General features: G+C 46.5%; 1 protein-coding gene across 1 annotated transcript in view; it reads left to right on the top strand.

Moving 5' to 3' along the window:
* LOC119175632 (calmodulin) overlaps nucleotides 1–16,254 on the top strand; it is a 110,402-nt gene that overhangs the window by 5,296 nt on the left and 88,852 nt on the right. The gene's annotated exons all lie outside the window — the stretch shown is intronic.

Raw genomic sequence — 16,254 nt, 5'->3', positions numbered from 1 at the left:
AATAACCCTACGAGAAACAACCGATAGCCGACAAGCGCACGATCGAAAGATCATCAGTTATTGAGAAACGGCGCACGTGACCAGCGCACCTTATTTTTAATTGGACTTTATTGTTCTGCTCATTGCGATACAGACTTACGCATGAGTCATTTCTGTGAGCGTATTAAATGTGTGCTGCAAGGCCAGTGTTGTGTATGATCCGAAGCATCGTCTTGTGGGAAGTGGTATCATATTTACTAGGTCGTGTCACTGTACCGAAGGCCAGCCTGCAGCAGCGGACGGGAACGTTCCAAACGTAGCTTTTGACACGTCCATTCTAGATTGCATGCATCTGCTCGCGTCACTGGAACGGAACAGAATAAACACGCAGCATCGTCATCCTCATCAGACTGACTACGTCCACCGCCAGGTGGCAAAGCGTCTCTCGTGTTGCGCAAATCATCCCGATCCTGTGCTTGCTGCTGCCACGTTATACCGCTAAACTCAATCTCATCGGCCCATCTAACTTTCTGTCTCCACCTTGCGCGTTCGGCTTCTATTGCAGTTCAGTCGGTTACCCTTAATGACCAGCTGTTATTGCGCCCACGCGCTGCATGCCCTGCCCATGCACATTTCTTCTTCTTGATTTCGATCGACTAAGATGTCCTTAACACCCATTCGTTCCTCGACCCAGCCTGATCTCTTTTTGTCCCTTAAGGTCACACCTACCATTTTTCTTTCAATTGCTCGCTGCACCGTCTGCTGTCTGAACCCTCTCTGTAAGACTCCAGGTTTCGGCTCCGTAGGTAAGTTCCGGTGAGATGCGGTTGCACAAGTTTTTAAAGTTTTTTTTTTCTTCCGGTTGTTGATGGCTTTGGCCCGGGCGCTCTCGTCTGGCAGCGCCATCACGTCCTGAGTAGCGCGAACTCATTGTTTTGATTCAATGGCGCGTATACGGCAGGGACCGGCGCAGCTGCACCGCAAGTATGCGCAAGAAGATGCATCCCGTAGTTATTTCTAAGTTTTTTTCTTTTGTCGTGCCGTCTCGCTCCGAAACGCTGCGGTTATTTGCATGCGGGTATTAATATGCACACAATATATGACGAACTATATGTTATTCGCCACATGCATTATGGATTATTATGCGTTGCATTATACGATATATTTTTCTTATGTTCACAATGGTGCGTCGGCAGTCAATCTTGGTTTACCCACTGATCGACCGTATTTGGTTGGAACCCGCGCATATGTAAAATAAAGTGTGTGCATGCGATCACCTTGCCGCTACAGCTACAGTTGCAATCGAACCCACTATATTACAGTATCGTGAAGTTAAAATGCACGCCGTAATAATGTGCTCCTATCGTTAGAGGCCGAATGAGTGAACGAGTCACTCGGTCAATTAGTAAGAGGCCATTGGTCTGGGGGTGGTAGCTTGAAGCTGTCTTGCGTGTTATTCCAGAGGCGCGCAATACTTCATTTAGCACTTCTGACAGGAACACCCTTCCACGGTCACTCAGCAATACACGAGGGGCACCGTGGCGCAGAATGAAGGTGTGCAGAACGAAGTCGGCAACTTCCGAAGCAGAGGCAGTTCATACAGACGTTGACGATATATCGTCCATTACAACCTACATAAGGGGGAAAATGGGTGCATATCAATGAAGTGAATGCTTATGATGGAGCGAAGCTATAGGTCGTAATGTACATTACGTCTAAATTGAAGTCATCGATTAGTATAAAGGATGGACGGACGGATGGACGGAGAATGATACGTTTTTATTTAAACCACACGCGCGCCATGTAAGCTCTGTATAGAAGGCATCACGCTCATGTGTTCCGCCACTAAGCTTCGACTTTAGGAACGAGGGTGAGCCTCGACAAAGGTTGTGAAGCCCTAAGGCGCTTCGCTCTGAGAACATAACATTGCAGCTCCGATTCGCGCACACCGATAGAACCGCGAAGCTGGTGGCCTTGCGTTCATCAGTCTATCGTATTTCTATGTTTTCCAAGTCTTTCTGATACGTTTTCCTATTGTTGCTCTTTATTAAACACTCTTTGTTGAGCTTTGAGGTGGTAGTATAGCCACCACATTCTATAATCACAAAGTATCACGTGATAGTGGTGCGACTCTGCTAAAGCCCACACGCACTTGTTGGAATAACTGTCACCTTGTTCCTTTTTCTAGTGGAAGTTGTGTGTAGCGGGATATATAAGTATCTAATTTCTGGGAAAGGGGGCGGGGGGGGTTCTAGTGCTTTTTAACTAAGAAAAAAAATGGCAGCATATCCATGGTGTGAATGATGGAAAGTGGGGCGAAGCATCCGTCCGTCCACTCGTTCTTGCTTCCGTCCATCCATGCGTGCGTCTGTGTGGCCGCCAGTGCGCCCATCCGCCCGCCCGTGCGTGCGTCTGTTCGTGCGTCCGTCCATGCGTCCATCCGTCCGTGCAGCCATCCATGCGTCCGTCCATGCATCTGTCTGTGTGTCCGTTCGTCCATCTATTCAACACTCCAAGTACCACCATCTCGCATCTTTTCATCATATACTCCTCATATAGAAGCACCGCCATCCAGCGGATATTCCAAGTACTAAACGAAAGGAGACACATGCACACTTTATTACGGCTTGCGCTTCGTGTCTACTTCCCACCTTTAACCACCTCGAGTGCATGGTTCACTCTTTTTTTTTTTATTGACATGATATGTAAAGAGATGTTTGTGCACCAATATGGCGCCGGCTACTTCTTAGCCGTTGAGTGAAACTTGAACACGTATCTTGAAGCAACACATACAAAGCAGTGCATGGAAAATAGAAAACTCGGGCAGAGATATGCAAAGACACACTTATACGCACATATCACAACATAATGGTAAGGAAATGTTCAAAAGTCAATGAATGAAGTCTCTCATAATGTCCCTCGTTACTATTCGGCCACCAGCACAAAACAGCAAAGCACACGTCTGGTCCTTATAGGATGCATTCGCTCGTATGTACATAATAGTCGACACATCATTCATTTCACAACACACACGTGATGGGTGTCACATGATACTGTACATAATAAGTACATGTGTTACAAATGAAAGTTTGTTCTTTGTTAATACTTATCAGCAATCCCGCTGTCTTGTAAAAAACGTGTTAATGCTTTTAAAGCGTGTGACTGTAAAACTCCAGTAGGCCACAGGCCCAGAAGTTTCTTCATGTTAAACGGCCTGCGGTCTAATGCCAACAGTTCGGACTTAAGACGGCGTCTCGGCGTGTCATGATGTGGACAGTCTATGAGAAGGTGACATACGTCTTCATCTATAAATCCACATTCGCATTCGGGAGTTTCAGCTCTGCCGATTCTGTGCAAAAAATGTTTTGTGTATGCGATGCCTAGCCTCAATCGGTGAATTAGAATTTCCATACGTGTATTTAATGCCAGCGTAATTTTGAAGTCAACAAATGGATCGATGTGATATAAATCGCAGCTCTTTCTATTTGGTCAAACCAAGCAGTTTTGCTCATTCTGAAAGTTGTATTCTTTATAATACTACGCAATTCATTTTTCGAAAATGGTAAAGAAACAGCAACGTCTTTACGAAGTGCTTGTCGTGCTGCTTCATCGGAGCTGTGTTTCCAGGAATGTTGCAATGGCCAGGTATCCACTGGAATTCGATCTCATGTTGCGCCTTGCTTGCTTTAATGAGCTCTTTCAGCGTTTCGTATGTCATACTATCACTTATTATTGTCGTGTTGGTACTGGAGAGTGATCTTAATGCGACCTGTGAGTCACTGAAAAGTACCTATTTTCTAGCGTCTGCTACCGAGTTTATATACTTTAGAGCATACAGAATAGCGAAGAGCTCAGATGTAGTAGATGACGTCATGCGACATAGTTTAAACGATTCCTGAATATTGAGCTGTAGTATGATAAATGCCGATGTTGAAGACGTTGTAGTATTTGAGCCATCTGTGTAAATGTGTATGTACCATGGATACTGCATGTGTATCTGATAAAGCGCTAGTTGTTGAGCAGCTTGAATGAACATGTCTCTCTCTCTGATAATGCCATTCACTGAGAATTCAATGCTTGGTATTACAAGCATCCATGGAGGATAGTCCATTTCAGAGCTCCAAAATTCATTTCTGGGTAATATATGTACATTACTCTGTACATCGTTATGAGCATTGCTTTTATCTCTTAGTAAAATCTCCAGTGCCAATGCGGGGTCCTTGTGTTGCGTCTGTAAGCGAAAAAAATGGTGGCATGTTTCAATTGTTCTCATGACTGGAAAGGGTGGTTGTCGAGTCTCTGCTATAACAAGGCTGCTGGATGTCGCTCGTGGAACACCTATGCAGAAGCGCAGTCCCCTAGCTAATAGTCTTTGAAGTCGCTCCTCTGAAGTGCGGGAAAGGCCGTGTAAGACTGCTGCAGAATACGCAACTTTTTGTCGTATTAAAGCATTGTGAACCGCGAGCATGGATGATACAGCTCCGCCCCATGATGTCCCATCAATTCTGCGGAGTATATTCACTAGCGTATTCACCTGGTTTTCGAGTTTTTTTTTTTTTTATGTGAAGTGCCCATGATAGCGTTCTATCAAGTATTACTCCGAGAAACCGATGCTGTGTTACAATCATTAGTGGTTCTCTTTCTAAATTGAGATTGAAGTTATTTAACTTCTTACGGGTGAAGGGCAATACAGCTGTCTTTGCGTGCGATAGAATCATTCCTCTTTCTTTTAAAAAGTTGTTGATAATATTTATTCCGTCTTGCAATGCAATCTGAATTAACCGTATGTCCGTGCCAGACGCCCAAATGCACACGTCATCTGCATATAAGGAGTATTTCAACCTGGAAGGCAGTCTTTTCGCTAAATCAGCCATAACACAGTTGAAAAGAAAAGGGCCGAGTACGCTTCCTTGTGGCGCTCCCTGTCTGACGTCATGCTCTGCACTATTTCCTTCGCTCGTCTGAATGAATATTTTGCGACCTGATACAAATTTAGATACCCACCGCAAAGACCTGCCGAACAGTCCGAGTTCCAGCATACTGAGCAGAACATGAGTGTAACTGACTGTGTCAAATGCCCTTGTGATGTCCAAGAACACTGCGACCGTCAAACTACCACAGGCGCGTTCATGCTCCACATACGTTACTAAGTCCAGTATTGCATTCATTGTGCATCTCTGTTTCCTAAAACCTGTTAATTAGTTGGAGAATACACCAGTTCTGTTGCACCACCATTGAAGTCGCGCATCAATCATTTTTTTTCCATTACCTTACATAGACAGCTTGTCAGACTGATTGGACGGAAGGATTCAAGGTTCAAGGGCGTCTTAGCCGGTTTTAAGATCGGAATGATGCGAGCAGACTTCCAAGACTCGGGTACAATTTCTTGCATCTATAGATAGGCATCTATAAATATCTAAGAGAATTGTTGTGCCTGTGGGCCCAAGGTTCTTTAGCATATTGTACGTTATGCCATCCGGTCCAGAGGCTGATATTTGACGACATGATGCTATAGCACAATGCAGCTCCCTTAACGTTAATACAGGGTCTAGTTGAGGATGCTGGGCCCAAAAGCAAGCATTAATTTTCTGGCTGGCTAACGCGACAGAATTATCAAATAAGGCACATTGTGATGCGGCGGGCCTACTGATAAGTTGACAAAATTCATCTGCTACCACAGTTTCCGGTTTTTCCAAGGCTACAGCAAGAGCACGAAATGGGAAGCTCTGTGATACAGGGCCACTAAATGCTCGAATTACAAGCCAAATTCTTGGAATAGGTGTGTGGGGAGAGAGCGTGCCACAAAAATCACGCCAGCGTCGTTTACATAAATTTTCTAGTCGTCTGCGCATTACACTGTGGATTTTCTGTGCATTCTTGTATGCTTATAAACTTCCGCTGCGTCGATATGCCCTTTCTGATCGTCGTCTGATGGCTCTTAGATGTTCATACTCTCCATCGACTGCAGCATAGTCTTTTGGAATCGGGACTTTCTTTGTACATTTATTCGCATTATCTTGCAGAAACTCAGTAAAGTAACTGTCGTGAGTTCACTATTTTGTTTTGTTAGGCGGTACCGAAAAGCTTTCCAGTTCGTCAGTTTGCTGTAGCGTCTGACGTCGTCATTTCGAAAGTAGGGGTGATTTATTAGAATGGGAAAATGGTCACTCCAACGTGTTTCTACATCAGTTGTCCATGCCACACCATTCTCTAGATCTTGGGAACACATGGTTACATCAATGCAACTCGAGTAATTATGCCCTCGGAGAAAAGTTGGGGAGCCGTCATTTAAAATTGTCAAATTGAATTTGTCTGCAGCACACTCAACAATGTTCCCACGTGCATCACATCGATCACTACCCCAGATTATGTTGTGCGCATTAAAGTCTCCACATATAAACGTACATGAATTAGAAATATTGAAGATATTCGTTAGCTCTTCCACCGAAATGTGGCTTGAAGGTTGTAGGTGAAAATTGGTCACTGTTATGCACTGCTCACCAAAGGATACCTTGCAAGCGACGAATTCCGGGAAGTCCGAATCACTTGAGTGAACTTGGTGAGATGGTAGGTCCTTTCTGAAGCACAAATGCACTCTCCTAGGACCACTTCGACGAAATAACTTATACATCACGTAGTTGGAGAGGCGGAAATCATCATTCATTCCTGCCTCTTGGATGCAAAGTATTGGAAAGTTATACTGCAAAAAGATTTTACGGAAGTCAGCACACTTCCTTCGAAGACAATTGGCATTCCACTGGTATATGGAGACATCTTTGTAGCGCTTATTCATATGTTACTTGTCGCAGGTTTGACCCGGATTATTGACACAATAGTGCTTGCAGAGGCAGCGGGGCTTTCACTTCTGGCAGGTTGTTTACTTCCGGTAAAGCAGACAGGATTGCCTTAAGTGCTGCGAAAAGCATTGGTAGAATCAATTGCATGACTGATGCAGAAGCGTGGTCTCCATTGAATGGTTCATTTTCAGAGGCATGTTGAGAACGACGTGACGTTTCGATGTTGTAGTTGGGGCGAACACTGGCACTGTCGGTTCTGCTACTTTTCGGCTGAGGTTGCGTGGGCGTTCGCAGCTTTGACGCGTAGGTTGGGTTACTTGAAGGTACTTCTCATGAGTGGTCTCTCGGATGTGCTCTTGGCGGCTCTTTTGGCGGTTCTCTTGGCGTGTTTGTCGGCTGTTGTTGCGGTGGCCGTTGAGGTTGATCACGTAGAGGATGAACAATCTCAAGGTTTGGAGATGGCTCATTGGGGTGCGGTTTTTTTCCATGGATGAGCTCATGCCGACGCATTTTTGCAGCAGCTTTACTTTGCGGGCAGCCTGAATATGAGGCAGCGTGATTACCTGCACAGTTTGCACACTTAAGCTGAATAACTGACTTGCACTCCTTATGATGGTGTTCTTCTGAGCAGATCTTACACCGGCGCGTGTTACGGAAGCTTTTAGCCATGTGTCCGAATCGCTGGCAGTTATAACACCGTAGTGCGGGACCAAGATATTCTTCCACTGGGTGACTGGTGAATCCTAAGTAGATTCTTCCTGGAATCGGGCGGTCATATCGAAAAGTCAGAATCACTGAGTGAAGTGGACGCGACGTTACTCCTCCATCTTCCTGGTGGTAGTATTTTATTTGCCATCGCGCCGATATAACCCCTGCATCTCTCAAGTACTCTAGGAGGGTTTCATCTGAATACTGCAGAGGAACATGTTTTACTTTCCCAACGTTCCGAGTGTATGACTCTGGGATGAAAGGCTTAACTTCCAGGCCACCTACATTCGAAAGCATCAGAAGACGCTTGGCTGAAGCTAAGGAAGCAACGCTGACACCGAAGCTTCCGTCTCTGGTCGTTCTGAATGACTGCACTTTTTCTTCAGCAGCGGAAACTACTTTGGCTGACACTCGATTGGGGTTCACTTTCCAGAAGCTAGCACCTTCAGCTGTTGGACGAAAGACGACTGGGAGGCCCTCTGCTCGTTTCTTCTAATAAGTAATCAACGTAAATGGTTCATCTTCGCCCATATCTTCTTCATCACTTAGGTAATAGGTTGACGTTTCATCGTCGAAAGGATTCTCTTCTAAGCGAAGCTTCTTGCTCTCAGCTTCATCGTCTTCCATTGCTGCTGTGCTCACTGGAGCCATTTCGCGATTGTGAATGAGCAAACGGGCCGGCTTTATGATGCTTTGGCGCACCCGTAAGTTCCCAGGCTTTTCATTGTGTCCTGCAGTATCACTCATGTGGTTTAATGCACTTGGACGAGCATAAGCGTCGAGGCGATGGCTACCAACCACCATAGTGGTCGCGTACTAGCCAAGTCTTTGATAAAGGAAGTTCGTACCTGTAGGGCGCCGAGCCCTCGAAGTCTTCACCAGACGTGTCGTTGGCACACCGCGGAGAAATGGATGCCAGCGTAATAATAAAAGAAAAGAGCAGAAATTGAACACTGCACAAAAACAGTGACCGAACAGATCCACTTCTTCTTCTTCTTTTCTAGTTCACTCTATTCATGGCACTGCGGCCAAACGCTCGCTAAACCTTTCTAAAACCAAGGAGGTTACGCCCAGCGATTATAACGTAGCAACCCTTTATTTCAGATAGTGCTCAATGTACATGCCAATGGCTGCTAAGGGGGAATGAGAGACAGAAAAATTCGGCTTTTACTTAACGCGCACGCTGCGAATTTTTTATTGTTCAACAACGCACACAAGAAATCTGCCACCGGCACCATCTTGCAGGTCAAAGCGTAAGACATGTTACTCACTACTACGAGGGACGACCGAGTGCCGCTTTGAAGAGCTTCGCGCCTCTAATGAAAAGTGAGCCTTGCAACTATCTGCATCAACAATGCCGTTCAACATTGCCATGATTGGACTGTCAAAGAAATTATCGAGCATTGAAGGATTGAAGCACAGCATCTACGCAGATGACATTACCATCTGGTGCACAGGTGGAAGCGAGGGGCAGATTGAGAGCGCTCTGCAAGAGGTGATTTACACCGCAGAAGAGTACCTTCGTCCTTCCGGACTCAAGTGCTTCTCGAGTAAGTCAGAACATTTAGCGTATCGGACTGCACGCCGGAGACCGAAGCCCAGGGGATGGAAGCCGTTAAACCAGATAGACATCCACCTCCGTACAAATCAAGGGGATGCCATCCAGAGGGTCGACTCCATCAAAGTTCCGGGCATGCTGATAGAGTCTACCAGCGCCAACAGCAAATCTATAGCCAAGTTAACTTGAAAAACAGATAGTGCGGTGCACCTCATACGCAGAGTGGCCAACAAAAGAAATGGGATCAAGGAAGACAACCTCATCAGGTTGATGCATGCGTTTGTTCTAAGCCACTTCACGTACGAGGCAGCAATGCACAACTGGTCAAGAGCAGAGTCCGAGACACTGAATGTACTCCTCAGCAAAGTTATTAAGAAGATCCTGGGCCTACCCATACATACCAGCACCGAGCGTCTGCTTGAGCTTGGCATTCACAACACGCTCGAAGAAATAGCAGAAGCCCAAGAGAGAGCACAGTTTGCAAGGTTATCCACAACAAAGTCGGGGAGAATGATCCTGCAGGGGCTGGGCCAACACCCAATGGCAATCAGACGTAATTACAATTATATCCCCGACAACATCAGGGACAATATCATGGCATCTCCTATACTTAGAAACATGCATCCAGAACACAACGTCGGAAGAAGAGTAGCGAGGGCCAGGACTATACTTCGTCAAGTCTCAAACGAGGAACGAAGGGTCGTATTTGTTGACGCGGCTTCCTACGCCGATGGGAAAGCGTTTGTGGCAGTGGTGGTCGATGGGGCTGGCCATGTCGTCAACTCAGCGACGGTCACGACGAAAAACCCAAATCATTGCGGAACAGGGGGCCATCGCCTTTGCACTCAAGATGGATAACATTGAAGTCGTCTACAGTGATTCCATGGCAGCACTACGGGCGTTCGTCAAGGGGACGGTCTCTGAACAAACGCTGAGAATACTGCAAGGCAAGAACATAACGCATCATCTTCTGAGTTGGTTCCCAGCTCACCTTGAACAAATGAGCGATTCCCCTCCCAGCAGCACACGAGGTGGCGCCGTACCTCTCCAACCGCGCCTCCCCGGGGATGCGTTCTACCGGTGAAGGGAATAACCGGGAAATTCTTACAACATATAACGAGCTCACTAAACATTTCTACCTGTCTAGAAGGATTTTCCTTCCACCTCACAAAAATCTAACTCGGCCCCAAGCTCTTATATTAAGGCTTTTGCAAACGTGGATGTACCTTACTTTGAAAATGTTACACATTATGTACACTGACCTATACCAAAGTAATATTTGTCCACATTGTGAGGAAATAGCTTCATTAGAACACATGCTCTGGCAGTGCACCAAATTCGCTCATATATCGAACATCACCTCTGCCAGATGGGAGGCGGCAATCCGCAGCTCATCCTTGGCAGATCAGCTCTGGGCTGTCCACCAAGCCCGCGAGGTGGCTGAGGAGCTTGGAATCTCAGTCCCCACGTGGGAGCTGCCCGCATCACAGTGATGTATGTTTTGGAGGACCAAATAAAAGTTTATCCAATCCAATCTGCATCAAAGTGCGACACCTCAGCCATTCTCGCAAGGGAAGGAATAAAGATGGATTAAAAGAGATAGAAAGGCGGACAGAAAAGTGAAAACGGTTAGAGAAGTCTGTGGACGGAGCCATATCGGCGAGCGGTCGTCGAAAAGAGAACATCAAGGACGGGACAACCATCACCCACTAAACCCGCCGAGCCACGGAACACGTATCAGTCGGCCGAGCGTCTTCCTAAATTCTGTGGCACGTAACACGTTCATGATCTCCACTAGCGTCTGTACGGATCCAAGACATGAAAGACTACAAAGAACAGATTCCCAGTTAGAAAGAAAGAAAAGAAAAACAAAAACGGAAGTCCCGTTCACACGACCGCGGCGCGCCTGCGTGCCCTCCGCCTGTGAAAGACAGCCGGGATAGTTTCCACCTCGACCGTAAAAACAGTTTTTCTCGACTACAATAGACACTACGCATATTATGAGTTAAAAGTACGCCGTGACTGCATGCAGTATTACGTTGAGCCGAAGAAAAATGCTAGAATTACTATTTTGAATTTACAACGACGTTAAGATGTCTTATTTTGTACCAGTGCCACGAATAGGGGTCTGCATGGTTGAGTCAATTATCGAAATTGCTACACGTGCTACTTCAACTTTTGTAGCGATCGGTTTGGCGCTTGGTACCTATATGTAGCGTTTGGACATGTGTGTCTTTCATACTTGGGGCGGCTTTAAGCTCTCCCGTAGTAGAGTACCTGGTACTCTAAATCGTTACCCACTTTTTCTAACCCCCCCCCCCCCCCCCCGTTCTTGAGCTGCTGTATGTAGCTCGTATTTCTAATGAAGCCTGCGGGACGCCTATGTGCTCTCCCATAGTAGAGTACCAAGTGTTCTGAATTGTTAAACCACTAAATCTAAACCCGCCGGCCCGATCCACTAGGCTAAAGGCTCCGACATGAACGGGATGGCTTTATGCTCTCCCATAGTGGAGTATACCTAGTACTCTAAATCGTCGAACATTTCCTCTAACACACATATCCATTGTATTGGTAAGAGGCCCACGGGACGGCTTCATGCTCTCCCATAGTAGAGTACCTAATACTCTAAAGCGTTACCCAGTTTTCTGAACACAAATGTGTGTTTTAGGGGCGAAGCTCCTTAAAGCGGCACCCGTTCGTCCCTAGTAGTAGTCGTAGTCGCAGTGTGTAACCAGTCTTACGTTTTGACCTGCAAGGTGGTGCCGGTGGTAGATTTCTCCTGTGCGTTGTTGAACCATAACAAAAATTTGGCAGATCCCAAGTACAGTGGGAATCGATGATATGCAAAGCACGAATGACGAAGGTTGATATGTCACTTTAAAATCAATAGAACGTTACGAGGCAGAGGTAAATTATGCCATACATGACTTCCATGTCATGATTATCACATTTCGATATGTCATTTACCTCCGTCATCTATACACATCACCCCATACCAAATTAGGTATACGATGAGCAAGCGAAACGGCCGCGAGCGTGCTACGAGCGTAGCATTAGTCATGTTGACCATGACACACGTACCATGATTATCATGTTTGGACCTGTCACTTACATACGCCGTCCATTCACGTCACGTAATACCAAATTTGGTATATGAGGAGGTATAGCCAAACGGCCATGAGCACGTCATGAGCGTGGTATGTTGTCAGATTCTTACATGGTACAAGTATCATGATTATCATGTTTGCCCCAATCATAAGCTTTCGTCATCTGCTCACGGCACGCAACACCAAATTTGGTATATGTAGAATTATCGAAATAGCCGCGAGCGCATCATGAACGGCCCAGTATACTCCGACGTAACTTTGACGCGCGCGCACGCTGGGCGCAGCGACGCTACGCAAGCAACAGGCGCGACCGGCGCGACCAGCGTCCGTCGACTCAACCCGGCGGCAACCGGCGCGAAATGCAACATGCTACATTGTGCGCCGATGACGTTACCCAGCTCCATAGAGTTTCCTACAATACTTACTAGAGGGAACTCTGACGCTAGTGTCTATGGGAGCTGCAACGCACGGCGCTTCAGCGAGCATGGGAATGATGGGTATAGTACACACACTTGTCTAATATTCGTACTTCTGGCCTGCTTTTGGCTCCGTGTGTGTTCGTGTGACTTGGAGCTGTTTTTTTATGAAACAAGCATTAGCAAATGTTCAGCGGTTCCACTTCACCATTTTATTTTATTTAGACTTACTTTCCAAATTGGCCCACGAAGTTCAAGAGGGTTCAATCTTCCGCCCGCAAGTACGAAGACTAGGCAAATGTGTGTATACTACCCATCATTCCCATGGTCGTTGAATGATCTCAGCGCCAGAGTGCCCTCTAGTTATTTTTGAGATGCTCTATGCCCAGCTCTACCCAGACAGCACTGCGTCACAGAAAACCTGACTTCGTTTGCCTCGCTTCGGGATGGAGGGACACCGGGCGCGCCCAAACGCGCATGCGTCAAAGCAACGCAGGCGGCGCGCGCCTGCGAGTATATCATAAAGTAACATAGCTTACTATGTTACTCTATGAGTATATGTCAGGCAGATAAGTGCCTGGCGTCGCATCCCCAGCGTGACGCGACGAGACGAACGCCGGTGCGCACGCGCGCCGGGTCACGTCGAAGTGTATTGGCGCCTTGAGTGTGGCATGTAGTCATGTTCTCACATGACACGCATCTCATGATTATCATATTTCCACCTACCACATACCTAAACATCTATTCACGTGACGTAATAGCAAATTTTGCATATGTGAAGCTAGTGAGACAGCCGTGAGCGCATCATGAGTGGGGCATGTCGTCATGTTCTTACACGACACCCATGTCGTGATTACCATGTCTAAACGTGTCAGTTACCTATGTCGACCGTTCGCGTCACGTAATTCCGAATTCGGTACACGTGCATCTATAGCGAAACGGCCGCGAATGCACGATGAACGTAGCATGTAGTCTTGTCGTTACATGACACGTTACATGTCATGATTATCATGTTTGCACCAATCACACACATTCGTTATGCATTCACGTCTCGTAATACAAACTTGGTATATATGAAGCTATCGAAACGGCTGCGAGGGCATCATGAGCGCGACATGTAGTCATGTTTTTACATGACACGCATCACATGATTATCATATTTGCACCAGTCACATGCCTTCGTCATCCATTCACGTCCCATAATACCAAATTTGGTATATGTGACGCTAGCGAAATGACCGTGAGCATATCATGAGCGTGGCATATAGTCATGTTGTTACATGACACGCATGTCATGATTTTATTGTTAGAGCCTGTCGCTTGTTAACACCATGCAGTCATGTCATACCATACGTGTTTTGCAACATGCCATGTGAACGAAACTACCTCAAAATCAGCAAGACCATGAAATGTAAATCATAATATTCATGACATGCAAGTCTTGATTTTCATGTTATGACTAGTCACTTATGCTCGTCATAGAGTCATGTTATGGCATACCAAGTTTGGTATTGATGTCATTATCGAAACGGCCAGGAGAGCTAAAAGTCGTAAGCGGCAAGATAGACAAATACGCTCAAAGTCGCCGAAGTTCGCTAAGAAATGCTTCGCAATTAAAATTCGCAGCGTGCGCGTTAACTAAAAGCCGAATTCTCCTGTCTTTCATTCCCCATTAGCAGCCATTGGCATGTACATTAAGCACTATCTGACAAGAAAGGGTTGCTACGTTATACTCACTGGGCGTGACCTCCTTGGTTTTAGAAAGGTTTAGCGAGCGTTAGGCCGCAGTGCCATGAATACAGTGAACTAGTATATACCATGAGCTCGAGGTGGTCAAAGGTGGGAAGTAGACACGAAACGCAAGCCGTAAGAAAGTGTGCGTGTGCCAACTCTCGTTTAGTCCTTGGAATGTCCGCTGGGTGGCGCTGCTTCTATATGAGAAATATGTGATGAAAAGATGCGAGATGGTGGTACTTGGAGTGTTCAATAGGTGGACGAACGGACACACAAACAGATGCATGCATGGACGCATCGATGGCTGCACGGACGGGTGGACGCATGGACGGATGCAGGGACGGACGCACAGATGGACGTGTGGATGCACGAACAGACGCACGAACGGATGGGCGGATGGACGCATGGATGGTCACACAGACGGACGAATGGACGGATGGAAGGAAGAACGAATGGACGGACGGATGCTTCGCCCCACTTTCCATCATTCACTCCGTGGATATGCTGCCATTTTTTAAAATGCGCAGCATTTCCTAGCGAACTTCGGCGACTTTGAGAGTATCTATCTATCTATCTATCTATCTATCTATCTATCTATCTATCTATCTATCTATCTATCTATCTATCTATCTATCTATCTATCTATCTATCTATCTATCTATCTAGGCTCCTACGACTTTTAGCTCTCCTGGCCGATTCGATAATGATATCGATACCAAACTTGGTATGGCGTAACATCACTGTATGAAGAACATGTTTGACTAGTCATGACATGAAAATCATTACATGTATGCCATGAATGTCATGATTTACGTTTTATGGTCCTGCAGCTCTTACGGTGGTTTCGGTCACATGGCGTGTTGGAAAACTGGTATGGTATGACATGATTGCATGGCAAACACAAGTGACAGACCCTAACATGAAAATCATCACATGCGTGTCATGTAACAACATGACTACATGCTTCGCTCATGATGCGCTTGCGGCCATTTCGCTTGCTTCACATGTACATACTCGGTACTACGCGACGTGAATGGACGACATAGGTAAATGACACATCCAAACATGATAATCACGACATGCGTGTCATGTAACAACATGACTACATGCCACACTCATGCGCTCGCGGCCGTTTCGCTAGCTTCACCTATGCCAAATTCGGTATTACGTGACGTCAATGGATGACGAAGGTATGTGAATGGCGCAAACACGATAATCATGAGATGCCTGTCATGTTCGAACATGACTACATGCCACAGTCAAGGCGCCGATACATTTCGACGTGAGGCGGTGCGCGTGCTCGCTGGCGTTCATTTTGTCGCGTCACGCTGGCGTTGCGACGCCAGGCGCCGGTTTTGCCATACACTCGCGAGCTTGCGCCGAGCTGCGTTGCTTTGACGCATGCGCGTTTCAGCGCGTCCGGTGTCCTTCCATCATGAAAAGAGGGAGACGCAGTGCTGTCTGGGTAACGCATCGGCGCGAACTTCACGCTGGTTGCCGTCGGGCCGCGCCGACGGACGCTGGTCGCACCTGGCGTCAGACTATAGAGTACTAGCGTTTTGCTAACGTAGCGTTACTGTGACCAGCGTCCGCGCGCATCGACGCTACATTGGAGCATATTGGGCCCTCCAAGATGCGCTCGCGGCCGTTTTTCTAGCTCCACATATAACAAATTTGGTGTTACGTGACGTCGATGGACGACGAAATATATGACTGGTGCAAACATGATAATCCTGACACGCGTGTCATGTAAGAACATGACAACATAGTACGCTAATAGCGTGCTCGCGGTAGTTTCGCTAGATCTACATATACTGAAGTTGGTATCACGTGACGTGAATTTATGACGAAGGTAAACGACACATCCAAACAAGATAATCATGACACGGAAGTCATACACGGCATCATTTACCTCCACCTCCTAACGTTGTGCTGATTCTTAAGTGACATATCGA

Source organism: Rhipicephalus microplus, chromosome 3, assembly GCF_043290135.1.
Source record: "Rhipicephalus microplus isolate Deutch F79 chromosome 3, USDA_Rmic, whole genome shotgun sequence".
In the NCBI taxonomy this organism is placed as follows: Eukaryota; Metazoa; Arthropoda; class Arachnida; order Ixodida; family Ixodidae; genus Rhipicephalus; species Rhipicephalus microplus.
Note: the sequence above shows the minus strand (reverse complement) of the source record. Positions and strands in the feature narration are given on the sequence as shown.